This window comes from Cibotium barometz, chromosome 61 (genome assembly GCF_041138505.1).
Source record: "Cibotium barometz isolate CiBa-2024 chromosome 61, ASM4113850v1, whole genome shotgun sequence".
In the NCBI taxonomy this organism is placed as follows: domain Eukaryota; kingdom Viridiplantae; phylum Streptophyta; class Polypodiopsida; order Cyatheales; family Cibotiaceae; genus Cibotium; species Cibotium barometz.
This window is the reverse complement of record NC_141106.1, coordinates 934676-950735: the sequence shown is the minus strand read 5'-3', so window position 1 is coordinate 950735 and position 16060 is coordinate 934676.

Sequence of the window (16060 nt, the reverse complement as noted above, 5' to 3'; positions counted from 1 at the left end):
TGATACATTGTTGCCTCTTTTCAGTGGTGCACAGTCAAGTGCAATACCTCATGAGGCAGTTTTTCAGCCTATGCAGGTTTTAAATGATGGCACAGATCAGCCTATATCTGATGCAGATGTGCATGATGCACTTGAGGATGAGAGACAAGAGATTGAGGGCTCTAGGAACATGCCTAGATGGCTGGTGCAGACTTTGCGTGACAGCAAGTTGGATGCCCCTTTGTCTAGTCGCACTCGTTCTGGCTCTCATGGTGCCTCTTATGCGTCAGATTGTTATGCATTGGCTGTTTCTAGTATGTGCGATGAAAGTGAGCCTGTTTCATTTGATGAGGCACAAAGTTCAGAAAATTGGATGGCTGCTATGCAAGCAGAATATGATGCTATTATGAAGAATAGTACATGGTCTTTATGTGACTTGCCCCCTGGCAAGAAGGCCATTGGCACTAAGTGGGTATACAAATTGAAGCGTAAGCCTGATGGCACAGTGGATCGCCATAAGGCTAGGCTTGTTGCAAAAGGTTATGCTCAAGAGAAGGGCATTGATTTTGATGAGACTTTTGCTCCCACATGTCGTATGACCACTGTTCGTAGCATCTGTGCATTAGCAGCTCATAATGGTTGGAATGTACATCAGCTGGACATAAAGACTGCGTTCTTAAATGGAGATTTGCATGAGGAGGTGTATGTATCGCAGCCTCGTGGTTTTGTTCAAAGAGGGCAGGAAAACAAAGTGTGCAGGTTAAAAAAGGCTTTATATGGTTTAAAGCAAGCTCCACGAGCTTGGTATGAAAAAATACATGCATATTTGACTGCACATGGGTTTCAGAATAGTCCAACAGAAAGCACTTTGTATGTTAAACGTGTGGATGGTGTACATCTAATCATTGCTCTCTATGTCGATGACATGCTGCTCACAGGACCAAATGAGAGTCATATTGCTGATTTTAAGGCTGATTTGAATGCCTCTTTTGAGATGTCAGATTTGGGGCATTTGCATCATTATTTGGGGATACAATTTAAGCAGTGTGATGGAGGTATTGCTTTGTGTCAGACAAAGTATATTGAAACATTGTTGCGGAGATTTGGCCTTGAAGACTGCAAGCCTATTGCTACTCCAATGGAGACAGGTTTGAAGTTGAGTCTTCATGATGCTGGAGATCACTTTGATGTCACACTCTATCAGACAGCTGTTGGTTGCCTCATTTATGTATGCATTACGAGGCCAGACATTCAGTTTGCAGTCTCACAGGTGAGCAGATTTATGCATAGCCCAGGCATTAAGCATTGGCAGGCAGTGAAGCGTATCTTTCGCTATTTGAGTGGTACTCGGCATCTTGGGTTGTTTTATCCCAAGGGGGGATCATTGCCGCCAGATTTACATGTTTTTTCAGATTCTGACTGGGCTGGTTGTTATGACACACGCGTGTTGGAAGCTCATGCATATCATGGTTGAGCAAGAAGCAGCCTACTGTGGCCACTTCTAGTTGTGAAGCTGAGTACAGGGCAGCTTTCACAGCTACGGTTGAGTGTGTGTGGCTCAGACGCCTTATGGCTGATTTGGGTGTTGGGCAGCCATCTGCTGCCACCACCATCTTCACTGACAGTCAGAGCGCATTGGTAGTTGCGCGGAACCCAGTGTTCCATGCTCGTACGAAGCACATTGAGGTGCACTACCATTATGTCAGGGAGAGACTCTCTGCAGGAGAGATCAGTTTGGCTTATGTGCCAACACAGGATAACCTTGCAGACCTTTTCACAAAGGCTCTGCCTCGTGAGAAGTTCGAAGCTTTTCGCAAAGCTTTGGGCTTACTCCCTTTTGTGGATTCGTCCACATAGCTAGACACTTCCCTATACATGAGTGCTAGCTCTTGTTCACCGCATCACTCCAGGGGGGATTTGTTACCATATTATAGTAGTGATGTGTGTGAACACACTTAGGACCGCCGGGGCACTTTTTCCCTCACTAGGAGGTTTTTTCCCCCGTGCATTGTATATACGCCCATTATCTTCTAGGGCTAGTAATCTTTCATTTTTGGCACTCATAATACACTACTGTGTTGTGCTCAAGCTTCCTCATCTTCTTGAAGTTGTGTGTGCATTCCTGCAACCCTAATTCCAACAGCAAAGTGGAGAAACAGTTTGGGACCTGCAAGCCATGCAATATGGCGCTCTTCAATGCAACGCCAAGGGTTAAAATGGATTCAGTAATCGCTAGTCAATCACTTCACCCCATGGCTCAAAAAAAAATATTTTTTAGATGGGATTGTTTTGACTATTTTTAGCATCTATTGAACCTTATTTGGAGGTGTCTTTAAATTTTTGTAGTTCTTAAAGTCATCTTGATTTATCTACAAAAACATTAATGGGAAAGAAAATGTTGATATTAATTGTACATATGTCGTAAGATAAATGACGTTTAATTATTTTTAAGCTCGCTATCTTTCGCTGATACCACAACCCAAGTCTGAAAGGACCTACTTTTCGTATTTAAAGCCATCACTACTCTCATTATTCCACATAGCTCAATAACACAAGTGATGGCAAGGACTAAGAAAATAGAAAGAAGAGTCCATTGTCCACAAACACTAGCAGCATAGAGAACCTGAATGGCACACAGTGATAAAACACCACCATGTGACCTCCCAAAATGTAAAAATTTCTCCCCAACCAAAAAACATCCCCCTTCCTCTACAAAGTCCCTCTTACAACAATATATGGTAAAAAAAAGTATTTCCAAGCCTATTTTCCCATAGAAATCCTCTAATTTTTTCCATTTTCATATTCTTAACAAATTTTTTCAGTGTGTGTCATGCATAGAAGATCCAATTTCTTAGAATCTTGTTTGTTTTATTTCTATCCATTCCATTTATAGATCCAATGTGAGGTGTTTTCCCTCTTTTGATCTCCAATGGCTTCTATAGGTTCACAAAGATGTCCTAGAGACTCTTTTGATCTCAAATGGCTTCCATAGGTTCACAAAGATGCCCTAGAGACTCTATTACTTCAATCCTTCTTCATAGTGTCAAAGATGATAATGGTCACTGGCATTCTCCTTCACAATGTCAAAGATGATAATGATCACTGGCAAGCATCAACACTCAAGGACTCTATTCCTTCAATCCTTCTTCATAGTGTTAAAGATGATAATGGTCATTGGCATTCTCCTTCACAATGTCAAAGATGATAATGTTCACTGGGGCAAGCATCAACATTCAAGAAGGACTCTTGGACATACATGCACCCTTGGGCTATAGGTCGACATTGAGTTCGTCATCATGGTGTAGTAGAGAATCATTGGAAAGGAAATCTGCTTGGGTTTAAAGAAACAAGGGTAGAACAGTCTAGTGGCTACCGTTTTCACTTAATAAATGCTTTCGCATGTGTGTAATTGGTGTGTTATTTTGTAGGCCATTTTGGACATTGATACTTTTGCAGGTGGATGAGGGGCACGAGGAAGCTTCAGGGTGGATACATTCATAGCATATTATATGGGACATATTCCAATGAGACAAACATTGTTATCATCAATTCCGAGTTTACCACTGAAGCCCAAGTGTAATGAGCCTTCTTAAGGTGTTGCCCAAAAAGTTGTGTGTAAGCACAATTTGCACCAATGAAGTGATCTTGGTGAAAAACTATTGTAATGCATATATTTGGTGGCATATTCTATCGCAAGGTCTTGTCCATTGTAAGAATAGGTGAGGCCATCTCAAACTAGAGACCCTAGCTATAGTGACATGTCTTTTGTTGGATGCCAAGTGAAGACACAAGCAAGCAGTGGAGTACATGAAAAGACTTAAACAAAATTAACTCTTGACTATGTACATTGGTTTATTGTATATGAAAATTTGCTGAATTTTGTGAACACTAAGTGATATCAAGATCTTTCTTTTGTGATTCCTCAACCATGTTTTCTTGCTTTTAGCAATTCAATGCCATACATGATGCATTATCCATGATCTTATTGATGAATCCTTAGATGTTCAAAATTTAACACCTCATTCAATCTTCTTCAAAATAAGATTTTTTATTTTGACAACTTATTATGCTTAATAATCACACCTTGCTGCAATTTGGTCTTGAATTTTAAAAATAAGACTTTGTACTGACAACTTGTTATGCTTAATACTCATAACCCTAAGATTGGCATTATTATAAGTTGTAATTTTTTTCTTCTTCTAAAAAGAGTGTTCAACTGTTTCTGCCTTTTTATGGTGTCGAGTTCACACTTTCATTTTCAACTTTGTGATAATGCTTGCAAACAAAAATAATTCATGTGTGGTACAATTTTGCATAATGTAGTCATAATGATGTTAATGTACAATAATGCATATGATGATGTATAATGATACATATGGATATGATGATGATGGATGGATGTGGTTTTATGTTGCAAATTACTCTAGACACTTCTGGTTGACTTGAGCTCAATGGAGTTTGTTGCTCCCTTCCCAATGGCTTACTTTGTAAGTTATACCTGCAAGCACCAATGCATTTACCTCCTCAACTATCATATTTGTGCCTTCAGCCACCACTGGCCATATACTAGGCACATTATGCGGGGGATGGTCAATGTTCTTGTCCATAGCCCATGTATGCATGATGTCATTATTGCAAAACCACATCATTTGACTAGTTTTCCCAACAGCATGGGACCTTGTTGAAAAACAAGATGGTGCAGGTACTCCTTTTGCACATCCTACAATCATGTGACCACACTTACTACTACCTATATAACCCAAACACTTTACTCTGCTGCCCTTTGGAGTTCTCCTAATTGCCCAAATGTCTTGTGTATGGGTGCTTCCTTTATGATTTTGTCACTCGATTCATTTCTTGTGTCCACATCTTCATCCATGAAGGCTATTTTCCTGTGATGTCCAATAGACTTCCTATCTCTCACGTGCACGTTGTACTCAAGTCTATGACTAGCATCATCATCCACATCAATTACATTACATTGTTGTCTTATGTGTCAGGCTGATTCCCGATCGCCTTGCCAAAGGTGTTGGGGCCTTGTATATAGGTGTGCCTACATTGTTACTCTTAACTGTCCTTACAACTTGTGCTGGGCTTGGAGTATGTGCATTTTGCCCTCTCAATGAGCTTTTCAAGACTTGGACCTGCTCGATATGATTGCCCATCATGTATGAATTTTTCTTTGCACTCTGTAATAAAGTATTAGCCATGTCTAATACACATGCATTGTAGAGTGTTATTTTTTATTTGAAACCCTCCCCGGCTAACCAGTTTCCATATTTAGGCTCTGACAAGTTTTTTCATGGTGTACATGACTGATTATCACTCTTGTCTACCTATGCAATAGTTAGAGACATATTAGAAACATCAATAAAGACACTGGTATACATACCAAAATCATTACATTATCCCAATGTGCCATGCGCACTTCCCACCAGCTTAGCCAAAGATCCATGGTGGCAGGTATATCTGAATATTTTACATTTTCAGTTAAATTTTGCAGCAATGTGATGAGCTATGGTGGATCAAATGCAAGGATCAACATGATTAGCAAAGTGATTATATGATGATTAAGATGAGATTAGTGCACAATTATATGATGATTAAGATGAGATTAGTGCACAATTATATGATGATTAAGATGAGATTAGTGCACAATTAACTAATAGCTTAATGTAGGCATGGATACTCAAAAACCAGCAATTTCTCATTAGGCCAATGCCTCAATTTATAGGTTTTACATCCACAAGATGCCAAGCATCTAATCCCACTGATTTCGCCTTGATTTGTGCCACCTCCCCTACATCTAATCCCACTGATTTCTCCTTGATTTGTGCCACCTCCCCTACATCTGGGTCACCTTTTCCTAGAATCCTTCCACACCCCTATATTCACTCATGCTACCCTTGATTCTCTCATCAGTAGATTCTTCTCACCTTTTCACTGCTACCCACTTAATTATTACAGACTCCCTTTTACGATCTCTAGCTAAGGGCTTGTTCCTACAGACACCCATTCACTTGCATATTTCAACATTTCCACTACGCCACCATTGTCGGATAAGTCGCCCTTGAGCTAGTGTAACCTTTTTTGTTGACTCGGTCTGCCACTTCTTGCACATGCTCTTATGCATGCCTTGGAAGGTCTTTATAACATACTTTGCGGGGTATGCATATTTAGGCTTTGTGCCCAATGAAATAAACATGAGCGTTCCCGACCTTTCATTTCTTGTCCTTCATTGTAGACTTCTCTAATGGCATTCCAATTTGCTTCGGCTTCATCTACCATGAAACCAAAGAAGTCTGCCTTTTCAAATCCGTGTGCCACCCCATGCACTCCCAAAACAATACTTGGGAAGTCTTATCCTCCTCTTTCATCTTGCAAGTTGCAATAGTTTGAAGCTTCTGCAGGCTACAGCTAAAAGTCAATATGCTAAAAGAGGTAATAACAAAAAAACTATTTTTTTTAATAGCGACAAGCCATTGTTACTACCTTGGATCATAAATGTGACAAGCCATTGTTACCCAGTCCATGATGCATCTAGTGTGGTCAAATTGGATCCAAGCTCTTCTTAGATCACCATTCCCTGAACGCCTCATTCTATTGACGAGCTCGACACCTAAGGCTGGTCCCTTAGTAGACATCTTGAAAACCAAACAACCTTTAGTTTCATTCCCTTGACCTGGAAATCGGCTCCCATGGAAGAAGTCATAATTGCAATCCCTCTTCAAACGTAGCAAGTCATCATAGCCAAATGATGACTTAGGTGGTCCTTGGCGTGCGTGAGCTATTGACCTTCAAAACCGAAAAGAAAGGAAATTTTAATCACTTTGTATATATGGCCTTAACAAATGCTTCTCTAATTTAACTCACCACTTGTTCTCAACTAGCGGGCCGAGTTCTTCTAGCACCTTATTGAATTCTTTATTGCCAAGCTCATGTCCTTGATCTCCTTCTCGGACTAATGAAGTTAACACCAACTCCTTGGCAACACGCATATGTACCTTCCTTGGACCAGCACTTGTATCTACTATTGTAATTACTCTTTGAACCATTGCTTTAGTCTTATCAAGCAATGCCTTTGATGTTCTGGCCTGGACACCATGTGAATGAGTTCCAGTGTGTATTAGAAGCCATGTTATACTATCATCACTAGGCATGACATAATACACATAGCACACACAAGATGCCTGCAAGAAGTCGCTGGCTTTTTGCAATAGTGACAATTGAGCTTTCCATCACATTAATGGCTAGGACACCAATTTCATAAGTTTTCTTTCTGCACCCTTTGAAACTAATGTCATTAGGGAAGCCATTGTTCAAATACCAAGGGCATGTGATGTGTAAACAATGCATTTCACCAATGTAATAACTTATCCTATGCACCCCTGGAAAGTTGACATTCGATGTAGCTACCTTTGTCCACATGTGGACATTGTACTTATGATCCATACCATCCGTGCCTGCTCTGCAGAACCCATGGTGGCAGAAAACGCAAATATTACATCCCCATCATAGAACCTAGGAAGCTCATTCACCTTAAACACCCGTGGTATACGCCTCACCAACTTTGTTAAAGTGTTCTCTTTCCCCCACGTTCAATAAGAAATCTATAGTGCTTTTCGATTTCAAGGGTTAAAGTACTTCATGGTTGGGTAACTGGATGTATAGAGGCATTGCATCTAATATAGTTGTCTTCTTTAGCACACTATCATCAAAATTTGTTGAACTTTCAATATTCACATAGTTAGAGGTACCAATTGATGTATTGGCTTTTGAGCTTACACATACCTCATATGTAAGAGATAACAGGTCATCAAGGAGGTAGAGCTCCATACCTTCTATATCTTGAAGTGGAACAAGGGAAACACGTGTCTCTTTATCTTCTGTGATTGTGATCGCCTCTAAACCCTTGAATTGTGAAGGTAAACATTTTTTAATAAGAAATTATTTGTTCACAAAGCCTTTTCCATTGCTCAAAGGCACCCTCATCTCACATGTATCATTGTTGGGGAAAATAAGCAGAACCTCCATAATAGAGATAGAGAGAGAGATGTGTGTGTGTGAGAGAGATAGTGAGGGATGTGTGCATGTGTGTGTGTGTGTGTGTGTGTGTGTGTGTGTGTGTGTGTCTGTGTGTGTGTGTGAGAGAGAGAGAGAGAGAGAGAGAGAGAGAGAGAGAGAGAAGCATTAGTTAGGAGGTCCTAAATAAATAATTAGCAAATATCATTTACGTTACTGTTTTTATTAAGGTTAGGGTTAGTGCTAATGTTAACCATTTTAACTTCAGTTTAAAAAAAATAAAAATTTTAATTTTTACCAAAAATGTTTTTATAAATTTTAATTATTATTTTATTTCTCTTTGCCCGTGTGCATGGTAACTGATGTAGAGTAAACATGAAGAAACAAAAGAGAGAGCATATGTTTCACGACTCATTTTTGGTGCTGGTGTTGGTGTTCTCGCCTCTCCTTGCAGTTTTACAAATTTAAATAGAAGTTTTTAAACCCAAGTCCTCAATAAAGGCACAATGATGATGATGAGAAATTGCAAAATAATTATAGTTAAGTTCCATATAGATTCCAATGGGGAGTTGAGTATTAGATAATTATAGGTTGAGTGAATCTCTCTCTCTCTCTCTCTCTCTCTCTCTCTCTCTCTCTCTCTCTCTCTCTCACACACACACACACACACACACACGAAAGCTGTGCTTTTGTTGCATGCATGGATCAACAAATATAAGCTTGCGCGCGCGTGTGTGTGTGTGTGTACGCATGTGTGCATGTGTGTGTCTCTCCACACAGTGTTAAGAGGAGGATGCTAGAGCACTAGTTTTCCCTTTCTACACATATGATTTTTCGCAATTAGGGACTAGGGAGAAGGCTACACAATGTTAAGAGGAGGGTGCTTTAGAGGGCTAGGTGGAGAGAATATTAGTTTACCCTTGGTTACTTTTGAAGGGATCAAAGGTGTAGGAGGGTCCCTATCTTTATCATGCTAAGAGCAAGAGGAAGGGAGAGGGAGGGCCTCTCTCTCTCTCTCTCTCTCTCTCTCTCTCTCTCTCTCTCTCTCTCTCTCTCTCTCTCTCTCTCTCTCTCTCAGGCGGCACACAGAAACAAAATAGGGTAACAATAAAACTTGTAAGAGCATGCATGAGGATGTTGATCAATGTTCTACATGGACAATCTTCTACACCATTGGTGGTGGTTGCTACCCGCGTCTAGTAGAGTGACAACATCGCATTGTGCCATTTAATATGGAGTTTAAGGTATAAAAAATCAACAATCACAATGTGTAGCATTCCCATACATATATTGCAACCAAGGTAGTAATAGAGTAAGAAGATTAACTCTAGAGTGTTATTAGTCAAAGAATTTCAATGTAAAAATATAAAAAAAATTGTCTATGTTTCTTGTAAGGTTGAAGTTGATGGATTGTACCCTTGAATGGAGGGGAAAAAGGTAATGGAAAGCTATTATAAAATATTAGGGGTGCCATAATTGAAGGGGAGGAGAGAGAGAGAGAGAGAGAGAGAGAGAGAGAGAGAGAGAGAGAGAGAGAGAGAGAGAGAGAGAGAGAGAGAGCTTTATGCATTAAATATTAATTTCTCCTTGTCTAGGGATTACACATTCCCATAGAGGAGTTCTCCCTTGTAATGTCTTCCAAGTTTTCAAACACATGCATTGGCTATCAGACCTATGCATAGAAGATATTGTTTTCAATGTCTTGAAGTTGTCAACGATAGTATCTTTCTAGAAGAAAAATGTTAAGTCCATGGTGTACATTTCTCTTTCCACAAGCTAACTAAGGCGATGAGCGAAAACACCAGGTAGTAAACATGGTATGCATATATGTATTTATAGTTAGTATTATAAACACAAGGTAGTTAACATGATATGTATATATGTATACATAGTTAATACTATAAACACATTTGAAGAAGAGGATAGATAGTTTGCCACCTTGTGCAAGCAAGGACAAGCTCCTATCTTTGAGAATTAAACGGCATACTAATCACGAGAGCTTAATTTAGATTTACATGCAAAAGCAGTTTTATTGGATGTGATCCGTCGGGAATGCGATTTCAGAGCCGTGATTTTGTTGCCTTATCGTTAAGTGCAAGCTTGATTAATTGTGTTTAGTCTTTGCTTTCATAATTAAATGATCAATTTTTTATATAGTGTTAAAGAGCTCAAGTGTTGGCTTGTCTTATGGAGATTGACTCGGTTCCTATCAAACACCCTAGCTACATTGATAGATTTCATCAATACTGATACGAAGGATTTAAATTAGCACAGTTTTCTACATTGTGTAATGATCATAGCCATTGTTTTCTACATTGTGTAATGATCATAGCTAGTGTTTTTGGAAGTTACATTGAGGGAATTTACACTAAGGGAACCTACCTAAGATTAGGTTTAGGTGGTTCAACATCATTATCTAGATCATGATGGAGCTCTTTGTGAGCATACAAATCCATGTAGTTTCTATTGATTTGTTATGCATTGCTTTGTGGAAATTTTTTGTGTTAAGATTTTTATTTTGATAATCATCGTGTGTGTGTCTAATCACTATCATTAGTATATGGTAGGATGCATACACTTTTTGAGCAAAAAGTTCCAAGCTTTGAGCAACAAAATTAATGCCACCTATAGACAGAACTCTCTCTCTCTCTCTCTCTCTCTCTCTCTCTCTCTCTCTCTCTCTATATATATATATATATATATATATATATATATATATTAGGAGTAGAAAATCTAATGCATATGTTTAGATAGAGTATGTAAGAGCCAATGACAATGAGAACAAGTTTAATAGCTTAAACACGACTTGCATGTAAGAGCTAGTGCCAATGAGTTGAATTGCCTTTAATTCTCAGTTAATTGCTCAATTTTGAGGATGAGGGGATCTCATGAGTTTAATGGTAAATGCATTGTCAATTCCTTGCTAATCTGATCTTCTCCAAGTGTGATTAGTTAGCAGGGATTAACGCTAAGCTATGGCAAGGTAGGCCTGATGCCGTGCCCGCCTTACAAACTCAAAGGCCATGAATCATGAAAATTTAAAAAAACCCAAAAAAGTGAAAATCCCAACCCCCCAAAAAAAAAAGAATAAATATTGAAAATCAATAAACGTGAAAACCTTGTGAAGTTTTTATACAGTGTTGATGTGGCCACTACGTGATTTTTCCACATCAGGTGCCATGTCATATTGCGAAAGTTTGGCAATATGATGTGGCACACAATGGCCATGTCAACAGTGTATGCGCATCCGTGTGCGAGGCGTACACCTAGGTATGGGGGAATTCCCCTCATGAAGGAGGCGTAATACAAGAAAATACACACTCCGTGGTGGGGCCCTTCGTTAAACTGAAAAGAAAATGTGTTCTATTTGTCTCTCCGCTCTGCATTGTAGCTACTCCCAATTGCGCAGACGTTGGTGAATATGACGTGGCCTCTAATTGCCACGTCATATTGCCAAAGTTTGGCAATATGACGTGGTAGTCAGAGCCCACGTCAACCTCTTCAACAGCTATAACTGGAGAGCCTCGCTGTATTCGCTCAACGTCATTGTCTCGTCAATCAAATGTTCTTTTGTCCCTAGGTCAAGCAAGCGTCAATTGAGCATTCTTTTGTCCCTCAATCGAGTGTTTCCGATGCTCAAGAGTCAATTAGTCGACTAATATCGACCTTATTTTGTTGGTTAGTCGACCTTATTTTGTTGGTAATACCAATGCTTTTGGAAATTTACATTTTTTTAATAGCACCAAAGATACCAGTGGTCTCCTGGAAATAAAACAAAATTCCCAAAACCTTTATGGTTTTCATTTTAAGATCTAAAGTTTGTAGGTGATCTCTCTCTCTCTCTCTCTCTCTCTCTCTCTCTCTCTCTTCTTTTGCACACACACCCTCCCCACCATCACCTCCCTTCTCCTCCTCCTCCTCCCTATGCCCTCTTTATGCTTGATAGATTCTCTACTAACTCACATGTTTGTTCTTTTGTAGGCTTTTGCTTTCACGTGTGCACACTCGACCCACATTTTGTCGCTTTGCAAGTGGTAAGAACTCGTCTTCTTGATCTTTTGATTTTCTTTTCTTACTTCAAAGAAATGTAGGTCTCCCTCTCATAGATCCACTTGCTTGCAATCGCATGTGCAGCACATAAAACACACACACACACACATGCACAAATGCACACAAATCATAACCCCCACACACACACACCCCTAAATTGGACACTCACACACCACATAAAACTCCCATGCACACGCAAACTACAACCCACACAGGTTTGCACCAAATTGGACATACATACAACACCTAAAACTCCCACATGCACACAAACACACACAAATTACAACCTCACACTCACACACACTCCTAAATCAAACACACACACAACGTAAACTTCCACATACACACACACACACACACACACACACACACACACACACACCCCTAAATGAGACCCTCACACACCATATACAACTCCCACACGTGCACAAAGTGTAACTTCTTTTAATTTTTATGCATCATTGCATGTATTATAATTGACTTGAAATGCTCTCTTATTTATTTAATTATTTGATTAAATATTATGTGTAATGGTGTTAATTAGCAACCAAGATGTGGATATTTATTATTGTTTTACAAGTTACTTGATTAAAAAAAGTGGTGGGTTTAAACTAAGACATATCGGCCCAAAAAGAGGAAACAAATTAAAGTTCTTTTGATGCATATTCTTCTGGTGTATATTCTTTATCAAAGAGTTTTTTCGATTGATGCATATCTAAAGAGTTTTTTGTATTGATGCATATTCTTTTAGTGTATATTCTTCATCAACTACTTCTATGTCAAGATGTGGTTGTTCACCTCATGTTTCTTTTGGTGTATATTCTTCATCAAAGAGTTTTTTCTATTGATGCATATCCAAAGAGTTTTTTGTATTGATGCATATTCTTTTGGTGTATATTCTTCATTAACTACTTCTATGTCAAGATGTGGTTGTTCACCTCATGTGGTTTAAACTAAGATATATGGGCCCAAAAAGAGGAAACAAATTAAAGTTCTTTTGATGCATATTCTTCTTGTGTATATTCTTCATCAAAGAGTTCTTTCTATTGATGCATATCCAAAGAGTTTTTTCCATTGATGTTTCTATAGAGGCTAAGATGCCCATGTTACTCTTTGATGATGTTGGATCAAGTCTATGCCAGGAATTTGGGCCCAGATAAGTTTGCAACACCCGCCAATTATCTTAGCCATCTATGGTGTAAATGAATAACTGGAGTGGTTAGGTTAGGTTTCGGGTTGGGTTAGATTTAACCATGGTTAGTTTATATTTTTGTACAAAAGAGCATCTTGATGTCTTTTTTTGTATTGACCACCATAAGGAGCAAGGAGGTGACGTTCTCTCTCTATCTTTAATCGTTTTTGAACACTTATATCTCTATGCATCTCTCTCTCTCTCTCTCTCTCTCTCTCTCTCTCTCTCTCTCTCTCTCTCTCTCTCTCTCTCTCTCTCTCTCTCTCTCTCTCCCTCCCCCCCCCCATACACTTTGGTATACACACACATACTAAAACACAACCACGTACAAATACACTCAATTTGCAATGTTGTATGTTGTAGAATGGCTTCATCAACCCGATCTTGAAAAGCTCATCAGCCAACTTGACATCATTAACATTTCTTAACCAACATTGTCCAAGAGCATGAAAATGCAGGGCCAAGTGAAATTATGTCAAATGTGGTCCAAGAAACAAATATAGCAGGCTCCTCTACCCCACAGAGATCTTGAAAAAGGTTGCCATGCAATCGATGGAAGAGGAGGATGAGAACTTGCCCTCTCTACCGAAAAATTTTAGGAGGCTGGTTGCAAACTGAGATGTCTTCACACTTTGTCAATGATGTGAGACTACCACCTGTACCATTAAACATGCTTGATGTGAATCCAACCATTCAAACTATAAATGACCATCTGTTGGAACTTGAAGAGAGCTTCAATAGGCACGATTATGTGCCATCAATGGGAGAGTTCGTTGTTTCTGAGACTTTTCTCGAGAGGAAGCCCCCACAGAACATAACCCTAAGGACCCGAGATGGAGGAATGGGTTTTGGTGGCAACAATCGAATATGTTTGATGAGAAGCTCAAAGAAACACAGAAGTGGGCTAACCTTACCAAGAAAATTTTAATTGTTTGGGATAGAAACCATAGACTTGGTCATGGCTTCATACCATTGAAACAAGTAAGTTAAGTTCACACTTCTTTCTTTAGAATGTTTTCTTTCTTGAAAGCTCCAATATAATTTTCTCCATTTTCTTGGATACATAGAATGGTTACATATGAAGGATATGTATCCTCAAGTTTGGTGTCGTGTCATTTCCTTCACAAAGGAAGAAGAGGTAGAATTATTAATGAACCTTGCAAACCTCAATAGGTATATAAATATTCCGCAATACAGATGTTCAATGTCTTGTATATGCACGTATTCTCTCTGAAGCTATTAATTACTTTTTTTTCATCAGGGTGACACACCCCAGGCCATGATATTTTTCTGATGCAATGTTTCGATCTAGCAAACCCTAATACTCTGCTACATAGGCTAACAGACGACAAAACGAAGTGGGCAACCATTAGAGTTGCTCGTAATAAAAAAGTGGGCAAACCAAGTTGGTACAGTGTCCCAATGGCACTGTTGTCCCAATTTGTTTTTCAGGTAATATTTGTGCATGCCTCTAACATTTAATTCAAAGCCATTACTTCTTTAGCTCAGGTTTTCTTAAAGTTTTCCATCTTGATTTTTAAGAACAGGATGACTTCAAGAAGATGATTCAAACAAAAACGAGATTGCCTAAGGAAGGGGAACGTCATAGCATTGGCTCAGCCACATCTCATATGTACAGCAAGACGCGCTATATATAGGTATGCTTGGAATAGAATATTTCATTCCAATTTGCTTTTACACTAGATATAAGTATGCTTATAAGACAACTTCGTTATTATCCTATTTATTACTAGGTGGTGGGTTTTGATGAGGGACATAGTTTCTTTCCCCCCCGACCTTCGTCATCTTGCAGATGAGTGGGTGTTGAGTGAGGTTGAGGATAATGACATATATCCAAAAATCTGAATAGAAAACTTGTCGGAAAAGAGGTCTGGAGTTTGTGTCCATGGTGGTTAGATTATGCTAATGGGACATACCCCCCTTGATGTTGAGGAGGCCTTGCGGAAAGGTATTATCCATGCACGGTGCCATGTGATATATTGCATGCCTTGCTCTATGCTAACCATTTGTTTGACGTAATTTTGTGAAGTAGATCTACATCAACCTAAGTGGTCTAGAGAGCTGAGGGATGATCAAAGCAACCTACAGGCCATGGCAAGAAAGGTGTAACCAAGGTAGGCAGTGGTGGGGAAGCATTGCCTACAAATGTCAAAAAAGATGCAAGTGGATGAGGCAAAGATGTCACTAATCTTGGCACCAAAAAAAGGGTGGCAAGTCAAATGTGGAAAGAATTGGTCACCAAAAAAGGAAGAAAGTCATAAAGAAAAGAAAGGTTGTAAAGCCAAGATGAGGAAGATGATGACAATTCAGAGGAGGGCGATCACATGGAAGATGAGGAGGTGGTGGAGGAAGAAGACAATGACACAAATACTTCAGACAATCCAAGTAGTAATGGACACTAACCTTATTTTATACTTGTTTAATTGTTTCCTTTAAAGCATGTGTTTAATTGTGTAACCATGTTTGGTTTTTTTCAAATACAATTGTTTCGAAACATATCACCGAATCACATGGCTATTTTGGGAAAAATCACTGAAATAGCCGACAATATAATAGGGAGAAACATCTCACAGTAAGTGTATGAAAACCCCAACTTGTATTTTGAACATAAGTATTTGTAGTTCCAATAGGGTTCTAATATAAACCTGGCTCCCACGCATTACAATGGGCTGGCAAAGTTTGTTGGGGGCTTGAACAAGTTCGAAAATATAGGAAGCCAGCCCTCATCTCTGGGAGGATGTTCAATGGTGTGGGCACATTTTCCCACAAGGTTGCCTATAGACAAGGACCCTCTGC